General features: G+C 36.3%; 1 protein-coding gene across 1 annotated transcript in view; it reads left to right on the forward strand.

The window, feature by feature from the left end:
• The first annotated feature begins 6,406 nt into the window (after window positions 1–6,406).
• LOC105430832 (serine/threonine-protein kinase MARK2) overlaps window positions 6,407–19,455 on the forward strand; it is an 84,582-nt gene continuing 71,533 nt past the window's right edge. Inside the window, exon 1 of the mRNA XM_089079167.1 lies at window positions 6,407–6,549. The gene's annotated coding sequence lies outside the window, so the exon portion shown is untranslated. The remainder of the gene's footprint in view (window positions 6,550–19,455) is intronic.

The raw sequence follows: 19,455 nt of genomic DNA on the forward strand, positions 1-19,455 counted from the left end.
TTTGCGTTGACTGAATGAACAAAGCGCACTTTCATAGATGACATTCATAGAAACGGAGCGGATCGAGAGTAATCTTCTTAGCGCGCGAGGACCCGCGCCCGGCGGCGATTTATTCTTGGATTACGCTATGGAAACCGGGCTTCTAGCTTTATGTAATACCTTTCCTCGTGCTATCGTCGCAATTCTACCCACTGGCGGAAAGCCGTAGGAATTGCTCGAAAAACTCACGCGCTATTCGGTACAGCGGAACTGCCGATAACGGTACAACATTTTGACACGTAGACCGTCGCAGACAAACTCCACTGAAAGATCAACCACTGCCCACCTACGTCTGAATCGATAATGTTGGACGGTTTTCATACAAAAGTATTATCGTCGATATCTTCTGTAATAAAAAAAAAATAAATAAATAAATAAATAAAATAAAATAAATGATAAATTTTGCGTGGAAATAAAATAAAATAAATAATTATTGTCCATATTATAAAAATATAATTTGTAAATTTGTAATTAAATTGTATAAATATATTAATTAACAATTGCCTAACAATCGAGTTTAAATTGCACAAATTATTATTGAGAAATTAGATAAAAAAAAGAAATAGTATGAAATTTTGCATTGGCATCTTGCGCTAGTTCCAACAAAGTTTTGCAGCCGCCCCTGGCTGCATGTCCTATCTGCGCGTGTGCCGATGACCTAGTTTATAGGGATGATGGTCTAGGACCTAATTTTGCGTGACTCCAAGTAAACTCTAGATTTCTACTTGCATCCGTGAACACATTATCTCAAACATTTTACGGAGGAATTTGCACGGTTGTTCTCAATCTTCTACAGATGGCTGCAAATTAAATCTACCATATACCCATGTAGATGTTTAAAATTAATATCGATTAAAATTATATAACTCTGTTTATATTTGAATGTGAAATAGCACAGGCGTTCAGATTGCTTTTCTTCATATCATAATACATAATAAAGAATTAATGTTAACAGATATTGCATGTAATCTCTACATTTAAACGCTAAATAATGAAAACGAATTCGACCATCAATTTAACGACAACCAATTAAATCACGTTATACACGCGCAATTATATTATTGGTTGAACACACACCTCTTTATTATAATAAATAGCAATATATTATACGTATTCTTTATTTCGCGCTTTTTTTTCAATTGCTTGAAAACACAACCTCTTTGTACCTCTTTCTACTTTACCACAATAATTGCAAGTACCATTGTACCATTGTTATTGGTGATTGGTCTGTATATATAGATTGAAAAATTAGACATGCCCCGCCCGCCCGCCCACTCGCTTTCGGGCGCTTTCAGAGTTTGTGTGCGTGCGAAATTCGCTCTATAATTAGCGGCTAACGTTTCGCAGGTGGCCGCGGAACGAAAAGTATATTCGAAACACCTGTTCGCAGGTTGAAACAACGTCGCCGTGGACATTTTCTTAAGATCGCGACAATTCGCCCCGCGATGTCCTGCAGCTGTTATCACCTACGGTCATCTATCAAACGCCCGTTTACGTCATCATTCCGCTAGACGCGCGCTTCCGTATGCGGCGATTCTCATTCTCTCGTGTAATTTCTTTAGGTTGGGATTTCGTCGCGCTTAATCTCCGCGAAGGCAATCGCCGCGACAACAACTTTCGGTAATTAAAAGTAAAGTGAATTTATACACGCGCGATTCCTTAACGCGGCTGGCATAAGAATAGGGAGGACTCTGTAAGGAGAGTCGTCTATTCGAAATCGATTTCGACGATGCGATTTAATGACCGAGTATAATATATTTAAATGTTTATCTAGCGAATTTCGCTAAGAACAATTTCGTTTTAAATAAAGTGCGAAGTTGAAGTTTTGCTTAAAATCACATTGTGCTCGTCGGGAAATCGGCTACGAAACATCTCATTTCACGCATGTTATGTTGTAGGTTAAATCACCGTCACGGTGTCGTGCAGAGACGTGATGTAATTTGGTTGGCGTTTTGTAGAGTATTGAAATGACAGGACTGTGTCATACGCGTGTCAGAGAGAGAAATTCCCCGGTGCTTCTTTGCCTTTTTTAACCGAGCGAATCGCATGATTTTGTGTTTGAGTTTCTACTCGTTACCCTTTTGTTTCGTGTGACATGCACAGCGCTAAAAGTGCGGCTGTTTGAATCTCCTCGAAGATAATTTGTATACCTACCTGAGAGATAACATTGTTGAGAAAATATGAAAAAAAATAAATAAAACAAAATCACGGTTAAATGTAACGGTAAAAAATACGAGATATCTGAGAAATGTACATTCTTAATAATTTATATCATTGTTGCACTATTGGGCAAAGGTTGGAAGTGTGTTAATCTTATTTTATGGATGTTTACAAAAGGATACGCAAACGCAATTGCACAATCTCGGGGATTACGTCAAAATGCGTCTGTATTTACCGAAAAACCGAAGGATACAAGATCGTGGGTACGTGACTGATTTCCGTAAGCGGCAAACTTTTACGTATTTTTACGTAATTCGTCACACAAGTGACCATATTGAATTACATTTAATTATGAAGTAACGTTCGCTGACTCATAAAGAAACGATTATTCCGCTCTCGCGAACTTTACGATTGTCTGTTGGAATCGTTATCTTACCGGCGCTTGCGGTTCGTGCCATTTCACTGTCTCTCGCGTGTGTTGATAAACGACAATATGCGCCTTTAAAGTATTATCTCTTTCAAACACATCTATTGTATAGGCGGGGATACTGAATGTACAAGTTTCAATGAATTCAAGGATGAATTTTGATTTCTATTTAATATTTTACATTGTTTTGATGATTATATTTAAATTAAATAATAGTAATTTTCATATAATGCGGATAATTATTTTTTTTATGCTAGGGGTTATTGAATATAATCACATTTCAATTTAATTCTTGTGGAGGAAACTGAATTTCTTTCCGTAATTTCTTTTTTAATTCCTTGTTCCTCGTCATATGCCGCTGCACAAAATGCACATAATACACGTGGAGGGAGACCATTTGGCTTTCTCGCACAGCGTTAATTTAATATTCATCAATTTCTATACACTAGCGTGTGTAATTAGTGTTCGCTCAAAAAGTGAAAAAAAAAAAAAAAAAGATTGCGTCAATCTTGCAGGCTAATGACTTTTCGCCGACCATCGTCCATCAGATCAATAATAAACGCGTACATTAACAAAGACTTATGAATCAAAAAGAGAAAACATAATAAATATTGTGTACATATTGTAAACAATCGTTAATGATTGACGCTCTTATAATTATAATTAATCAACATTTTTCAATACTTTATTGAAGAAATTATTTTCACAATACGCGTTTAAAATATTAATTTATACATTATTTAATTTTCATGCAATGTCTCTACTAAAAAAAAATTTATTATAAATTTGTTGCTTTTTCGTTAAAAAAAAGTTTCTACTAAAATTGGCGAATGTGTCATTACGCGATTTGCTCGACTTTAGTCGAACGAAATTTGCTAGATTTTATAGCAATATCGATCGTGTTCTTGGCATGGTCACGTAGCGAAGGAGATAATCCCCAGCGGGATTATTAATCTTAATGCCGAGGGACGACTTTCGCCAACCTTGTTTCACCCGACCAATCCCGAGAGATGCGAACTTCGTACGCACATTTATGCACTTATGCGTCTATATATATATATATATATATATATATATATATATATATATATATATGTGTGTGTGTGTGTGTGTTCCGCACAGGATGATTCGCGTAACACAATGCATGTATACAATGATTCCAATCTTTGAATCTAATAATCTATTAAACATGAAAAATGAAAATTTGAAAAGGGATTAGAAAGATGATGACAGCAGTATTTCCGACCTATCACGGTATCATAGATTATAAAAATTCCTAAAAAATTTTTACCGATATAAAATAAAAAAAAATTAATATAAAAATTAACATAAAAATTTATATAAAAAATTCTGTGGAAAAAGTATGTTATGATTGTTTCGATCAAATATTTTTGATTTATCCTTATCAAAACCTGAATAATTATTTTTCCACGCATTTAAAAAAATGGCAAATCACGAGTCACATTTGAATAGCGATTTATAAAGTACATGAAGTATTTAAATAAAACGTTTATTTCCAATTAACATTAATTTTAAATGTATGATTGTTTTTGTACAATTTTAATATTACATCGTGTATATTATTTTTTTGCAAAAATCGACATTACGAGTAAGCATGGATCACCCGGTATATAAGTATCTTTTCCTTCGCGTTCGTTCTTTTTCTTTATTGCCGGCATTTCTCCCTTTCAGTCGTTTCCGCAGATTTCTTGTTCCGCTCGATTAGATAGAAACCTTAGGTAAAACCGAAACGAGAGTGTCCTGACTATTGATTTCATTCGCATCTTGCAATTTAACGCGATAGTTATGCTCTTTTCAATTAAATTTTGCTAAGCTAAGGGATTCTTTAATTATTCAGTCGTGGATGACAAAATAAATTAAATTTTAATTTATTTTAAAACAATTAAAATATTTCTCTCGTGAAATATTTCTGGCAAAGTAAACCTTGAGATTTAATTTATTGGTCAATTAAAGCGATATAATAATCACTTTATATGTCTCTATATATATATATATATATATATATATATATATATATATATATATCAATGACGTCAATAAATACAGAGCGGAAAATCTATTTCCAAGATATTAATTTTAAGTCTTTTTTTGTAGATATTTTTATAAGAGTAAACTTCTCGGCGGTTGATTTATCGACAATTTTGGCAAAAATTTCTTCGTTTCTTCCTCCTATCAACGTAAAGCTCCGTTATCACGCTACATTAAGATAAATCGCAAATAAAACATTCGTGTGTGTCTAATGCAGCATTGCGAAAGCAATTTTTACACGGTTAATTTTCCGACTTGTGTGACTCAGAATATGGACATCGGTGTTTTGCGCGGGAAACATGGTCGCACTTGTCGCGTATATATAAATAGAATTGTAATATACGAACGTATCGCTCGCCGTGGGTCAGCAGCAGACACACAAGAGCCCAAGTTGGCCCGATGTTACATTCCATCCGTATCCGTTGCTGCGAGGTATGATTCACACTCGCCTACTTGTGTGCGAGTCCATCCCGTTTCGGCGCGAAGGATCGTATCCTTTTTAGCCCTTTCCAGACCGCGCACCGCATACTTTGCTAAGCCGAAATTTTAAATCGAGAAAACAAATTGTTATTACATGTTAATTGATTTCGTCACATTATTCAATATTTCTTAACATTTTTACATCTATATATCTATCGTGAGTTCAAAGTGAAACTGTCGTTTAATTCAAACCAGAAACTAAATAGAAATTTCAAAAATTAACTAATAATGTGTTTCACGAATATAAAAGGACACACACAGACACACATACACACAAACTCACACTTCACGCGTAATATCGCGGTTAACTAATAATAATCGCGATACGCGATTGGCTCGTCGCGTGACGATTGGCGAAAACTCGTTAACATTTTCGTTGCCCTTTGCTGCGGGTAACATTTATTTAATCACACATATTGTACTCCTGTATGTAAACAGTGTCGTTTCGCGGGTTGGTCGATCGCGCACGCTCGTGTGTGTGACAATCGGGCGATCTGTGTGTGTGTGTGCGCGCGCGCGCGCGCGGTCTCACACACACACACACACACATACACACACCGCACGCAACACACGCGGATACCACCGGCGTGGTAATTGAAGCCCACGGTTTACCGTGCATACCAATTAATAAAGCACACTTCGTCAATCATGATTGCGTTGCTATATCGGGCGCCGTATCCGGGCAAGATCGATCTTGCGCTCCGCTAAATTGGGTGAAAATGAGATTATCGATCCGCCGGATTTGGGATGGCCCTAATGCCGATGAATGTTGGTAATTATTATCCGTGGTGTCCCGCGATCAAAGGGTTTTGGTTACAACGGAGAGAGATGAGTTCGTGTGTGTGTGTGTGTTGAAACTTTTTATGAATAAGTCAAGTGGAGATACTTTATTACATAGAAAATTTTATAACACTTTAAATATATATATATATATATATATATATATATATATATATCGTGGCTGCGAAATTTATTAAAAATTTTTTAATTATCTCGCTGCTCTCTGCTTCGATGAGAGAGAGAGAGCTACTGCGAAAGAGGAAGGACGCTGTTCGCTTGGTTCTCTCTCGTTGACATTATAATCACTTTTTTTCCTTTACGTCGAGTCACTATGAATCATTAATAACTTATAGGCGACCGTAAGGCTCTTTCGCTTTTAATGAAAGAGGGAAGGGCTTTGAAAATGCTTGATCCTATTAATCTCACCGGCCGGAATCTCTCACTGTCCTCTCTTTGTTTCAGGCGTGAGAAGAGAAGAGGGTGCATCGACATAGCATCGGAGGAAGGTCTAAGGCTGGAGTAAAACTGGCTGGCCTACAATGTCCGCTAGCATGCGGAGCACCCTGCAAACCGTTCCGGAATCTGTGCCTGCCGACCACGTCACAAACTCCAAAGTAAGTTGTTCAAAATCCGATTAACTGCGAGATATCCTCTTCCGCAAACTACGGCGGAAGACCGCCGTGCTCATCGTCCTTTGTGCCTCGCATCGAGAACGACCGCAATTCTTCCCACCTTGGAGACAACGGAAAGCGTAATACGGCTTCCCGAGATTTCTACTTTGGAAACGTAGATTTTCCCGATGTAATTAAAAACATTACGTGTATTTAACTAACGGGCAAAAATATATCCGCTCTAAATTATATTATTACTTTCAACTTCAAAGTTTCGTTTATTTCTACGAACATTGACGACGGAAACATTTAAATTTGTCTGAAAAAATTTATAACAGTTAAATATCTTTTAATACAACGTATCTTTTACAACCTATGAACTATAAAATTTTCGTATCCCACTCATATTTAAAAAAACGTCAAGTACCACCTATCTAATAAAAAAAAAAAAAAAAATGCTAAAGATCGTTAGCTATTCTATATCTTTGGCTAATTGATCGGCGCGGAAAACCGACCTCGGCCTCGTTAGAAACTTCTTCTCGGAGAAATGCAATTGAAAGCGTAGCGGAGGTGAATGGGCTGGTAAATTGGAAGAGAAGTTCGGAACACGCTTCTTTTCTAAAATATCGCGCATCATATACTACTGTATACCACTCGATGGTGCCGCAGACGCTCCTCGACCTTTGAACCTTTTCTTAACGAACGAACGAGGGTTGAAAATGTCATGGGTGCACCGCTTTGCAACATATGTTCACGGCTGACCCTGGCTGATCGACTATACGCGCGGTGACATAACGTCACCGATTGATTTATTTCGCAAATTCAATTTGTCTATGAGAAACGAACTTTCCTTCAAGCATTGACGTTTTCTCAATTACCGATTGTGCAACACGTTCGAATTCACGCGAAAAAAAAAAAAATAACGCGGGGATGAACGTGTAAAGTCGTATTCCCGATTGAAAAATAACAAATTTGCAGTTGTGTAGAGTTTCTATGGGTTTACGTGATCTTACTGCTAATCAAAGTAGCTACGCCTTTAATTTAAATCCGATTAATTTACAATCACAACGATATAATGCAAATTTCATGCAAAGGTCATTTATTCTGAGATTTCTATTCACCGTAGCTGCATATAAAAATATGCGTGCCCATGAAGAGAATCGTTCGTATAACGCGCTCATTATCGAACGATCGGGCGAACAATAAGCAAATACTTCCCAATTGTTCTGTCATAATAGTGAACAAATGAAACACATTTTTAATATTTTCACTCAAAAATTGTATATTTCTTTAACGTGGGACATTTTTTTTTTTTTATAAATATCATGATAAAAGTGAAAATTCCACACTTCTCTAACGTGGGATACTTTTTTATTAACATTATAACGAAACTGAAGTTGAGCATTGAGCAAACACTCAAAGCGTGAATGTTGAAGAAAGGCCCTTTATTGTCCGCCTCGGACGAAGCGAGTCCTTCAGAACACGCGGAATCATCGTTCTATCATGCCTCATTGTCTCCGAGGTTGGAATGTTTCGCTGTCGTTCGTGGGTCGATCAACATGTGCCTCGTCACGCGTAATACGTTAAGTCTATGGGTCGATGCTCGCAGAAAGGAAGAAAGTAATAGTCCGACAGAAGTAGTTGGAAGTCGCAACGCGTTTCTCAAGGTTCGTCCAAGTAACTTTGGGAGGCTAACTTTAATACGGCTAAACTAACACAACTTTTGCGAATCGTTCTCGTCGAAACGCGATGATATCGTTGAGCGCGCTATCGTTTCCCGGCTTGTCAATCCCGTATTGTCGTTCCTGCGACCTCCAGGTACTTCGAAACTCACGCCACTTCTTCCTGTTGCGCGTCTTCATCGTCGCCACAGAAAGAAAGAAATGCTGCTCTCTCTTGTGTGCGATATCACACGTATCGCAAAGTATTGCTTCGTGACGTCTCTGGTATAAGGTGGTCGCTTCGTATCAACATCAATGCTTCCTTAATTCCAAGAGAGGTAATCAAAAGTCAAAATGAAAAACTTGCGAAAAAAAGAAAAAACAATTTCACGCCTCGAAATCATATAATTATTGATCCGGAAGAGATCTCATTTTTTTTACCGTTATTATTAAACACAGTGGAAAGCGTGGAAAGCGGTTTTTTTTTTTTTTTTTTTTTTTTTTTTTTTTTTTTTTGACGCTTTTCACTTTTACCTGTTCGGTTTTCGATTTTCGACGCCGTGGACACGTCATACGAAATAAAATATGATTTGGTCGAGAGGCACGCGTCGTAAAATAGGCCGACGGGTCTGGCAGATCTTTTTTCACACGCGTCTAGCCCAGATTTCGTCCCGGAATGGAACAGAACGAGAATCGTAACCGCAGCGATGACTCGGTCGGACAGGTTTTCACGACCAACAGCTTTCGAATTTTCTCCTGGCAGTGGTCGCCGGTGCTTTATCGTCGCCATTGCAGGCAGGAAGCTTTCACGTTTTCACGCTCGTGAGAGCGTCGATGAGTTTTATCGAAATGAATTAATCCCTCGCGCCGGTAATTAACGGCGCGGTTATAACTTTCGATTGTGTTTTTCGATTTAACCATCCGTTAACCGAACGGATCTATCGGAGAATTATCTGCGATATGTTGGGACGGGAAAAATTTAATTCTCTCTTAAATAAAATACAAGGGAGATTTAATCTCTTCATTATCAAACGGCCACCTTTCGATACGACAAATCTCCGTAATTGCTTCCTCAACGCTCTCTCAAGCTTGCTCTATCACAACAATATTTGTAAGAAAATGTATTATACGATGTGACACTTGCGTCGTGATCCTCTTTTCCCTTTGATCTTACTAAGTTTTATTGGAAACTGTAAATTTCGATTTTTATCTCCACGACAGATCCCGCTTAATTATCTTTCGCAGAACTATACTGAAATCTTCTTCTCCCGCCCTACCCCGAGTTACATCCGCCGGCTCGATATGATCTCATCTTACGGTATATTAAATGCTGATTTATACTGTTAGTTAACCGACAATGAGTGACTCTCGTGACGTCTCAACGGCGTATCGCTGCGTAATCCGACCGATTGTAGCTACGCCGCTCGCTCGGCGACAATCGTACGGTACATCGGCGATGATTTAAGGTCACCGAATCGCTGGACCTTGAATAGGGCTCGGCCTCCGAGCGTGCTTTTGGCGGTCACTGACACTGTATCCGTTTTCAACGAGATTCAGAATAATGCCCGCGTCGTTCGGAAGACGCTTTCCGCCGCGACCTTTCGTCACGAAAAATCGATCGGATCTACGTCACGGAAATTCAGCCGTACATCGCGCGTCATCGCGGTTAGAATCCGCCATAGAATCCGCCATTCGGAGCCGGATATATGTATGTGGATATATAACTTGCATAACACGTGCAGCTTCTCCTTGCCATATATATATATATATATATATATATATATATATATAAATAGACCATTTATGAATACGCTGGTTTATTGGTTGATATGTAAACATATAGAAGGGGGAGAGGGATCGTGGAATATCCTCGACCGTAATTTTAATAATAAACTTGTTACCTTAATGACTTATTTTTTATCTTTAATAACGCATTACGTAGCTTAATTTTAATTACAGGTTTTAAACTTGTCACTTTTACCGAGAGAAATTTATTTATTTTCAACATCATAAATCATTATAACTTTATGATAAAAATTCTTAAAGGAGATTTTAATTTCAAGTACTTGCGAAAAAAGTAGGATTACAAAAACTAACGCGAACTTTACGGTGCAGCACTCCCCCATGCATTGTACCCTACATATTTCCGTTAATAGACTGATTATAAGGTGATTACAGCGGATAGACCAAATTCTCACTCGAATGCTTCTATGTTCACATTGTTGAATAGCACGTCAGTCTTTAATTATTGAATATAAAGTTTTTTTTTAAACGCATTTCGTATATATTTTGTTGCATAACTCTAATAATGCCGAGCTTATTTCATAAAAAAAAAATAAATATGTAACATAAATTGCAAGATAAAAATGCATATTGATATAATTACAAAAAGAATTATTATATAATTATGAAATAATAATATAATAATTTTAAAAGAGCAAGTCAGTGGGCATCGCTATTATTATCCGAGATTATTATCCGCTATTATTATTCGATTCAATTGAGTGGCAAAGTTTTACGGTGCGTTACGTCTTATTAATTAATAATACGAATCGCGAAGTCGACGTCGAAGGGAGCTGCGTGAATATCCGGATTATGAGACGTCTTAAAAACTCTTCTTTGACCTTGCACGACGTAACGGTACCAAAGTCGTGCAGAACGACGTCGATAAGCTTAATTAACCCGGTTAACACTCGTGCGGAAGATGCAAGAACAGCAGCGAGGCAAGGCCGTCTTTTTATCTTGCCAGCTCCCTTCCATTAGATATTTTGCCAAATGCACAATAACCGTTTGACAGATCAGACAGATTAACATTGTTATTAAACATAACGATCAACAAGATTATTAAATTATCCTATTGACTTTTAGAGAAATAATTTTTAACAACTTCGGTTTATCATAAAATCTGCTCTATTTATAAGATAATATGATAAAAATGAAATTTTCAAAAGAGAGATACTAATTACGGTGTTGATGATAATTTTGTAAAAATGTTACTTACAATCTGATGCAAATGCAATTGATTAAAGACGAGAATACGCACACGTATACATACATATTTTAATTTACTCTATTATTAAATTGAAAAGGACATGATGAAAATGAACGTCATTAGGGCAACATTATTTAAGTGCTAATGCAATTTGCGAGATCGACGAAAATTACTTTCTTCGGATTCATTCTTTCGGCAAACTCAATGGCGACAATTTATATTGTCGGACAAGTCTCTGTGCCTTGTGCCTTGTTTATAAACGCGAATCACGCTGACTAATAAACTAGGACTAATCCGCTTTTTACGGATACGCTTTCTCTGCACATTTGTCCGGCAATTGCTGATGATGATGATTGTAAATCACGGACGCGTCCGTAATCACATTTATCGAATGTAATTTCGCGATTGCATTTCTGCCGCTAATGACGTCCTCACCGGAAAGTCAAAGGAACGTGTCATGTGTTTTTTACACAAGGGAATAAACAACAAAATGGCACATTTGTATTGTTTAAAAAAAGTAATTTTTCCAACTTTTTTGTATTTCTACACTTTTGAAATTTTTAATGGTGCGTTTTGTACGAGCAAAAAAAAAATAGTTAAAAGTTTATAAAAATGTGTTTAGTGTAAGAACATGTAGTGTTCATTTCAAGCTTTTCCGTAAAATTTTCTTTCTATCCTAATCCTAATTGGAATATTTGTTTTAAAACACGTAAATATATACAAAATTATGATAATAAATTTCTATAATGTTCATACTCAAGTTGCAAGTTTTCTCGTAGGTTACAATTTATTATTTTTAGCCACGTGTTATAGATTTTCCATCCCTTGTCTTATATACACGAACTTTGGAGTTACTTGGAGTATAAATACTGCTGCCGCAATTAATATTTTATTAACTAGGAGAAGATTAACCTCGATTTGCATATTCATTCAAAATTTTATTATAACAAATTAAGATTTTGAAAATTGATATAAAAATGTGCAAGAATATCTCGAAATTAATATGTAAGAATGGAGAGAAGTAATGTGAGCGAATTCTTATAGAAGGGGCGCAAGAAAACAGTGTGGCGTATACATCTCTTATACGAAGAAATCAATATTATTTTTTTTATTGTGAAGAAATCAATATGTCTTTCCGAGTCTTTCTTCCTTCACAATACCACTCTAATCGATTGCCGGCGACCGTTTGCGTATCGTGAAAACGTTACGTTACATCACACGAACGCGCACGAACGCGAACGGACTGTTATTTCGTTTGGAAAGCGCGACGCTCTTCGACGTGCCGCGAGGGCGTTTATTTTTCTCGGCTTCTCGGATGCGGCATTACCGGTCTCGTCACGGGACGCGCGTTCAATCGCGATCAATTAGACGTCAAGCGGAATAGCATGAGTCGCTGAGTCGTTCGCGAACTTGTTATGTATGTGCACAATCGAGTTTAATCCGCTGTTGCGTCCCCCCCCCCTCTCTCTCTCTCTCTCTCTCTCTCTCTCGTTCCGTTCTTGCAAGCTACATGACATTAGTGTGGAATAGACATTGTTTCTATGTACTTACATAGACATACACTTCGAAACGTTCATTGAGCTTAATTCCAGTTCGAGATGTAGAAGCTAAAATAATCGCTTGGACGGAACCTCCATTCAGTAATCTGTTCAACAGACTCAGAGATATCTTAAATATCTTGTGTATAAATAAACCAATTTCAGAATTTTTTTTATATATGAAATAAATTATACAATATATTACGAAATTTGTATATGAAATTTTAATTTATTTTTCTCTGGATTGACTCGTTTTTTGTATAACAATGCTCGTTTGTAATCTGTTTTTGTTTAAGAAAATAGGTCATTTTTAATTTAATTCAATTCTTTTTTTTTTTTTTTATTTTTTTGTTGTTTTATATTTGAAGAATTAGCATTTCCGGAAGTTTGATAACAAGTTTGATTAATAATTCAAATATTGCATTTTTTCTTGATAAGAACAGACGAAAGTTTTTCCTAAAAAAAAATTTTTTTATCATTTACATTTGGACTTAATTCAGCAATGAATCAAAGAACAGGTTCGTTTCTTCGCCCGTTCACCTTGCCCCGATCGCCTTCTTGGACGCTCTCGAAGCAGACATAATGATAATGTAGTCGTTCCCGAGTGGTATCCAGTTTTCGCGACGGGTGCTTGGATTATGATTAACCCAAATGTAGCAACGGCCTTGCGGACCGCATACTCACCGAGAGAAATGCGGATAAATATAAGATTGAGCGCAACTTGTACTTATATATGGTGCAAAATTGCGCTAACTGTGCTAACTCGATCTTAATGCCTTTTTTTTTTTTTTTTTCACGAGTAATTTGGTAAAATTTAATGTTTAGAAAAATTGCTTTTGGCAGTGCCAAATCAACATATATAAAATTTATTATTTACATACATATAATAATATTTATATATACATTATTTATTGAAATACTCACCTTTTGGTAAAATAATTTAATAAAAAAGTTTTATTCCATAAATTCGTTCCGTAAAAAAATGTACAAATTAAAGTTAGGTATCTGAACAAAACTTTCACGAAACTGATCTTAAGCGCATAATACACATATCATAAGACATATAATTTGTCTAAAACATTTATCTCTGTGGATGTGAAGAGTTATTTGAAAAGTTCAATTTGGTAATAGAACAAATACGACTCTGGAAATTGGATTCTCTTTAAAGTTCCATCGGACATAACAATAAATTTCAAGTTCCCTGTGGACAACAAATAAGCTATTGCTATCTCTCTCTCTCTCTCTCTCTCTCTCTCTCTCTCTCTCTCTCTCTCTCTCTCACATTACCTTGGTCTGACTGGAACTTTCCGATTGAAACTTTGTTACTAGACTTGCATGAACCGTAAATATATTTTTTCGTGGAAACATACGGTCCTAACTTTCCAGTTTCTTTAAGTCACGCAGTTTCTCTTCGTATATGGCTAAATATATATTGTTTATTTCAGAATTAAATATAAAATTCCAGAACTAAATATAAAAGTTAACTCTCACATCTTTTTACACACTATTTAATTTCACATATTTCTGTTTTTTTAAACTGTTACTTATAAAATCATTTCTTTATTATTTTCCAAAAATTTAATCGCATCGTCGAAGTTAAAATAGACGCTATTGTACAGAATATTCTACATTATTTATTAATCATTACCAATATAATTTCGTATGCTAAATGTTAAAGGTCACACATCGTTATTCTAAAGTCGGAATCGGATATGCGCGTCTAAAAAAAATCTGAATAGATCTGGATCTAGATGACGTGTTAGATACACGGCACGGTCATCCTCTCGAACGTCGCTTATAATCGTTTGGATTTAGTTTACACGGCAGTTCGCCAATGCAACTAGCCGTTACTAGTTGGCACATTTAACGACGTTCGCTTCGACGTCATACTGTCACGGCACTCTTTCGAGCGCGAGGCGGTATAATAACCAGATCGATACTCCGGTTTATTCGGACGGTTTACGCGAAATCGTTTTCACGACGTGTCTCTAAGGCGAGACACGCGATCCGGTCATACGGTTGCACAGATGCTCTTTTCGTCAATTATTAAACGGAAAACGACGCTTAAGAGGTCGGTGCACTCTTTTCGATGTAGAAAATACACCTTCAGCCGTTCCACTTGCATGTCATTGATTTTCAATCGACGAAAGCGGCCCCCGATAGGTCGCTCGTAAACTCGCCTTCTAACATGCAAGCCGGCGAAGCCGGGCTTAAAAATATGCGACATGTAAGATTAGTTTATCTCGAATTCTCCTACTTGTATCTCTCTTAATTCGCGATAATTTCAGTGAGAGAAGGATATCAGGTTTAGATGCGGTGTAAATGTGTGTATACAGACACGCGAATCAGACGAACAGTTAGGATTGCGATTACGTCGAAAATCATACAGCGTGAATTAGCCTTTAAGTGCAACGACGTTAACGCACGCGGCGTGTAGTTAATTGCGGTACCATGGAAGATTTTTCAAGATTGTATCATGTTGCGGCGCAGGAAATTTCTCTGTCACGAGAGTGCGAGACGCGTGCTGAGCATGCTAACGCGCGTAATTAATAACCGCGTTAACGATAAATATTAGCCCACGTGAGAAGCGCGTTGCAAACATTACGTTTGCATCTTGCGACATGTTATTTTTTAGAAACATATAATGAAAAATTATATATATATATGAGCAAAAAATTCTACCGTTAATTATATTATATTTTGAGAGACGATGATTTTCATAATTTATAAATATAGAAATATACTCTTATCAATCTATTTTTTTCGCAAGAAATGAAAGTGAAGCTTTTTATTTAAAAAAATTATTGAACGCATGTTTATCTTTTCTGAATGTTGAGAATAAAAAAACTATTTTCTCCTGGCAAGTCTTGAAAAATTTAAAACGGGAAAAAATGTTGAAAAGTAATTAATTTAATTTTATTTTGGAATGTGATCTATATTAATTATATCGATGCGCGAATACATTGCATTCGCTACCGATGGAGTTTCGCAGTAGCATTGCGAGAAGCCGCGCCAGATGGCGATTGCGGTCTTTTCAATCGACTCGGGGTAACACGAGAAGGAAGACAAAGCCGCTCGGCATTGTTTTTATCAGTCGTGTGACACGTCAGAAAGTCGAAATATTCGCTGAAATATTCAACTGAAATTAATCCTTCGATTATTTCTATTATCCTTGCGATTTTGTCAGAAGTAATAATTTTGCTGCAAAGATGCAAAAATGCAATCTGAATGTTTTTATGTTTTTATAATTTTACTCCTTTTGATATATGTTTTATATATTCATTTTGTTTTAAAAAAATATGTATATTTTCTTAAAGAATTTAAAAATATCGCCTAATAATAACATGAAAGAAAAATTTGTACATAACAGTTGGAAATAAGATTGGTAAAATAAAACTAAAAATTTAAATACAAAAAAATATGAAACAAAAAAATTATTGCAAATTTACAATGGTAGCACGTGCGGAAAGTTAAACATAAAAATACATAAAAAGAGTTTTTTTTTTTTTTTTTTTTTTTTTTAGAAATTCGTTTAGTTATCTCGTTAACAAACATATCAGACATAAGCAGAAACGCCAATTGCAATTGTAGAACCATGATGAAATTTTATCAATAGACGTTTTTATCAATAGTCCTTATCGAGAGCTGTGGAGACGGTCTCTTTTTGAAATTAATCGAGAGGAAATCGCTGTCGAACTAGCATGCGCTCATTCGCATTCGCGAAACCATGCGGGACAGCTACTCGAGGACAGGGACGACTGCCTGCCTCGCAACGGCGATGCCATAAATGGCATCCTCGATCGAACCCGGGGATCTATTGTCCTCCGCGCGCAACGTTGCTCCGGTCGCAATCGAGGAGCGTTAGGAGTCGATTGTTTCGAGGCGAGCCGCGCCGCGCCGTTTCCACCTACGAGACGTGCCGCGGTCGATCTTAAGCCTCGTTCGAATAAAACGATATTTACCGGCGTTTTCCAAGAAATCAAAATCTCGAGGCAGTGTCGTCGCCAAAAGTCTTGGGTGGCTCGTATAAAAATCAAATATCCTCGCAGATGTTTGTTTTTTATGACGTTTCTCCTTTTTTTTTTTATTTTTTTTTTTTATTTTTTTTTTATTTATTTGCGTCTTCTCAGATGTATCATTGTACGATATTAAACCGCATCTTTAATAATTTTAAAAAATTGCAGGGTTCTTTAATATATATAAAAATATCAAAATAAAGTAATTTCCAAATTAATTAAGATGAGTAACTAAACTCTCGAGATTTTATTGGGATATTTTCAGCGTATGATAATATAATTATGAAAATCCAATATATATGAAATTGCATCAGAGATGTTCTATCTAAACTGGGATTCAATTACAAAAGTGTAGTTCATTGTATATGTTCATAGAAGTAATTCACTGCACCGTGTCGCCGAGGAAAGCTCGGCTCCTACCAAGTACGGAGCGTCGTAAAGATCACCGACTTCCTCTCGAACATATATATTAAAGGTCAAACTAAGACAGCTAATTACAGAATATTCGATGGTATTTATAGACTTAATCAATGTCTTTCGGGAAATTGAATTTAGAGATGTAAATCGAAAACTTGTTTTAACACAACGTTAAAAGTTTGAATTAAAAAATAATTTTTAACCCGTATTGTTATCGGTATTGTCTTGATGTAATCTTTTTAATGCTTTTTAATGCTCGACATATATTTTATATTTTATGTAACCATTATCACAGCGATGATCCGTAAATGGTTAAAAATGTTTTTGCCGGAATTTTTCTTGTGCGCGATTGCAGTTCGATGATTTACGGCCTTCGCGAGAATTGCTCGATCGTAAAGTTTCGTTTCATTCAGTTTCGAAAGTGCCAATCTCGAGACCCGACCATGTTTACGCGGATTACCTGAGATTTTGCAACAATGAGTGACCAATAGAATTACGAACGGCCGATTGCATATGAAACGTAAAACTTGAAAAATAAGAAAAGCTGAAAATACAAAATCTTCTCTTCTCTCAGTATTAAAATTAACGTTTATATATACGAAATTTTATAAAATGTCAAAAAATTGGAGAAATCTGCTTTAAATAACACATCAAATAAATAATAAGAACAATTACAAAGATGATTTTAAAAAAAGCAACAAAATAACATCGCAATGTCTTTTTTTAAAAAGAGAAACAAAAAGGAAATTACTCGCAGAGTTTTTAGAGGCTTAAGAAAAGCCTTATTTTCAGCTTTTCTTATTTTTTTTTTCGTCGTTTGCCGCTTTCTTTCCGTTTCTCATTAAAAGGTACCTTCAGAAAAGTTAGATAAATATTTTTACAGCTGCGCTTTTGCCGAGATACAATTATGCAATCATGCGCACCGTTCTCTCCTTCATTCTCCCAAGTTTACTGTCATCGCGGTGAGATCACGCTAAAAGTGATGTCATATAATCAAGTGGAAGATACCAACTCTTGACTAAGGATCAGTGATTACGTAAAGACAATTGTACTTGATATTGAGATCGTAGTATATACAAAAAAAAAAAACAAACTTTACAATTCACACGTGAAGATGAAGTTGTCCCGTCCGTCGTGGTTGAATGGCACGATTATCGGATGGATTACGACGGCACGGAGGTTCCATTTGCGTTCGTTGTTATTGCCATAAATCTGTTTTGCGCTAATTCCATAGTTAGTACAATGCCAAGGACATTTTCGGTCAATTTACAATTGCACAAGTTAGACGGATCGATAATTCGATGGCCGCCGGCGGAACACGTGCGTGAACGTAATTTCGTTGGCGTCAATGTGTAACCGTACAGAAATTTCAGTGTTTTCTTGAAAGGAAATAAAGGAACAATGGATTTGCAGATATTTCAATGATACTTCAATGATTCCGAATGATTCCTTGAAGATATACGCTAATGTGTACTGATGATGTGATAAGATCAATAATACTCGCATGATTTTATGAAATTGCCCACAATTATTGAATTTCTCTTATAACAAAATAATTGTTAATTATAAAGCAGTATATTCATTCAGAAAATAATATCTAAAATATTTTATAATTTTTGAAAACATTTTACTTATGAGAAATAGAAATTATCGTTAAAAGAATAATTTAGCGTTTTATTTGAGTATTTTAAAATCGTGCGCTTCGTCGTTTGAAAACGAAATTTTCCAGACTATACGGAAAATTTTGATGCGTTTGAATGCTTGAAAAAAAATGCTTGAAAAAAATCTTAACACGTATGTACGTCCCGCATCTTTTACCCGATGAAAATGTCGTTCAGAAAACTGGAAATTTCTTGGCAGCATGTCGAATGCAACACACGCGCGCGGGCTCGAGAATTTAAAGGGCGGGGGGGGGGCATTGGTATAGAATTAATTAACCGATACACCCTCAGCCGAGATGGTGACGCTAATCATAGCCTGTCCAGTTCACACTTACTTATTTGAAACGCTGGCAACGATAATGCCAGTGATATTCTGGCTCGTGAATCATTACTCGCCCAGCCTTGCGTAAGTTTTATTAGAATGCCGCCGGCTTCGAAAGTTCCACGGAAAAAAAAAAGAACGAGTTAGCCAGCGCGTCTAGACTTACTGTACCGCAGTACGTGACTCACAATCGAGTCGAAAAGATCAATATGTTTATACGCTCATTAGACAATAGGTCAAGCATCGTAAGAACATAAGTATGAATTCTTCTTCGCGCGGCATGCGTCATCCCATATTTTATA

Source organism: Pogonomyrmex barbatus, unplaced genomic scaffold, assembly GCF_055798465.1.
Source record: "Pogonomyrmex barbatus isolate J1 unplaced genomic scaffold, ASM5579846v1 scaffold3, whole genome shotgun sequence".
In the NCBI taxonomy this organism is placed as follows: domain Eukaryota; kingdom Metazoa; phylum Arthropoda; class Insecta; order Hymenoptera; family Formicidae; genus Pogonomyrmex; species Pogonomyrmex barbatus.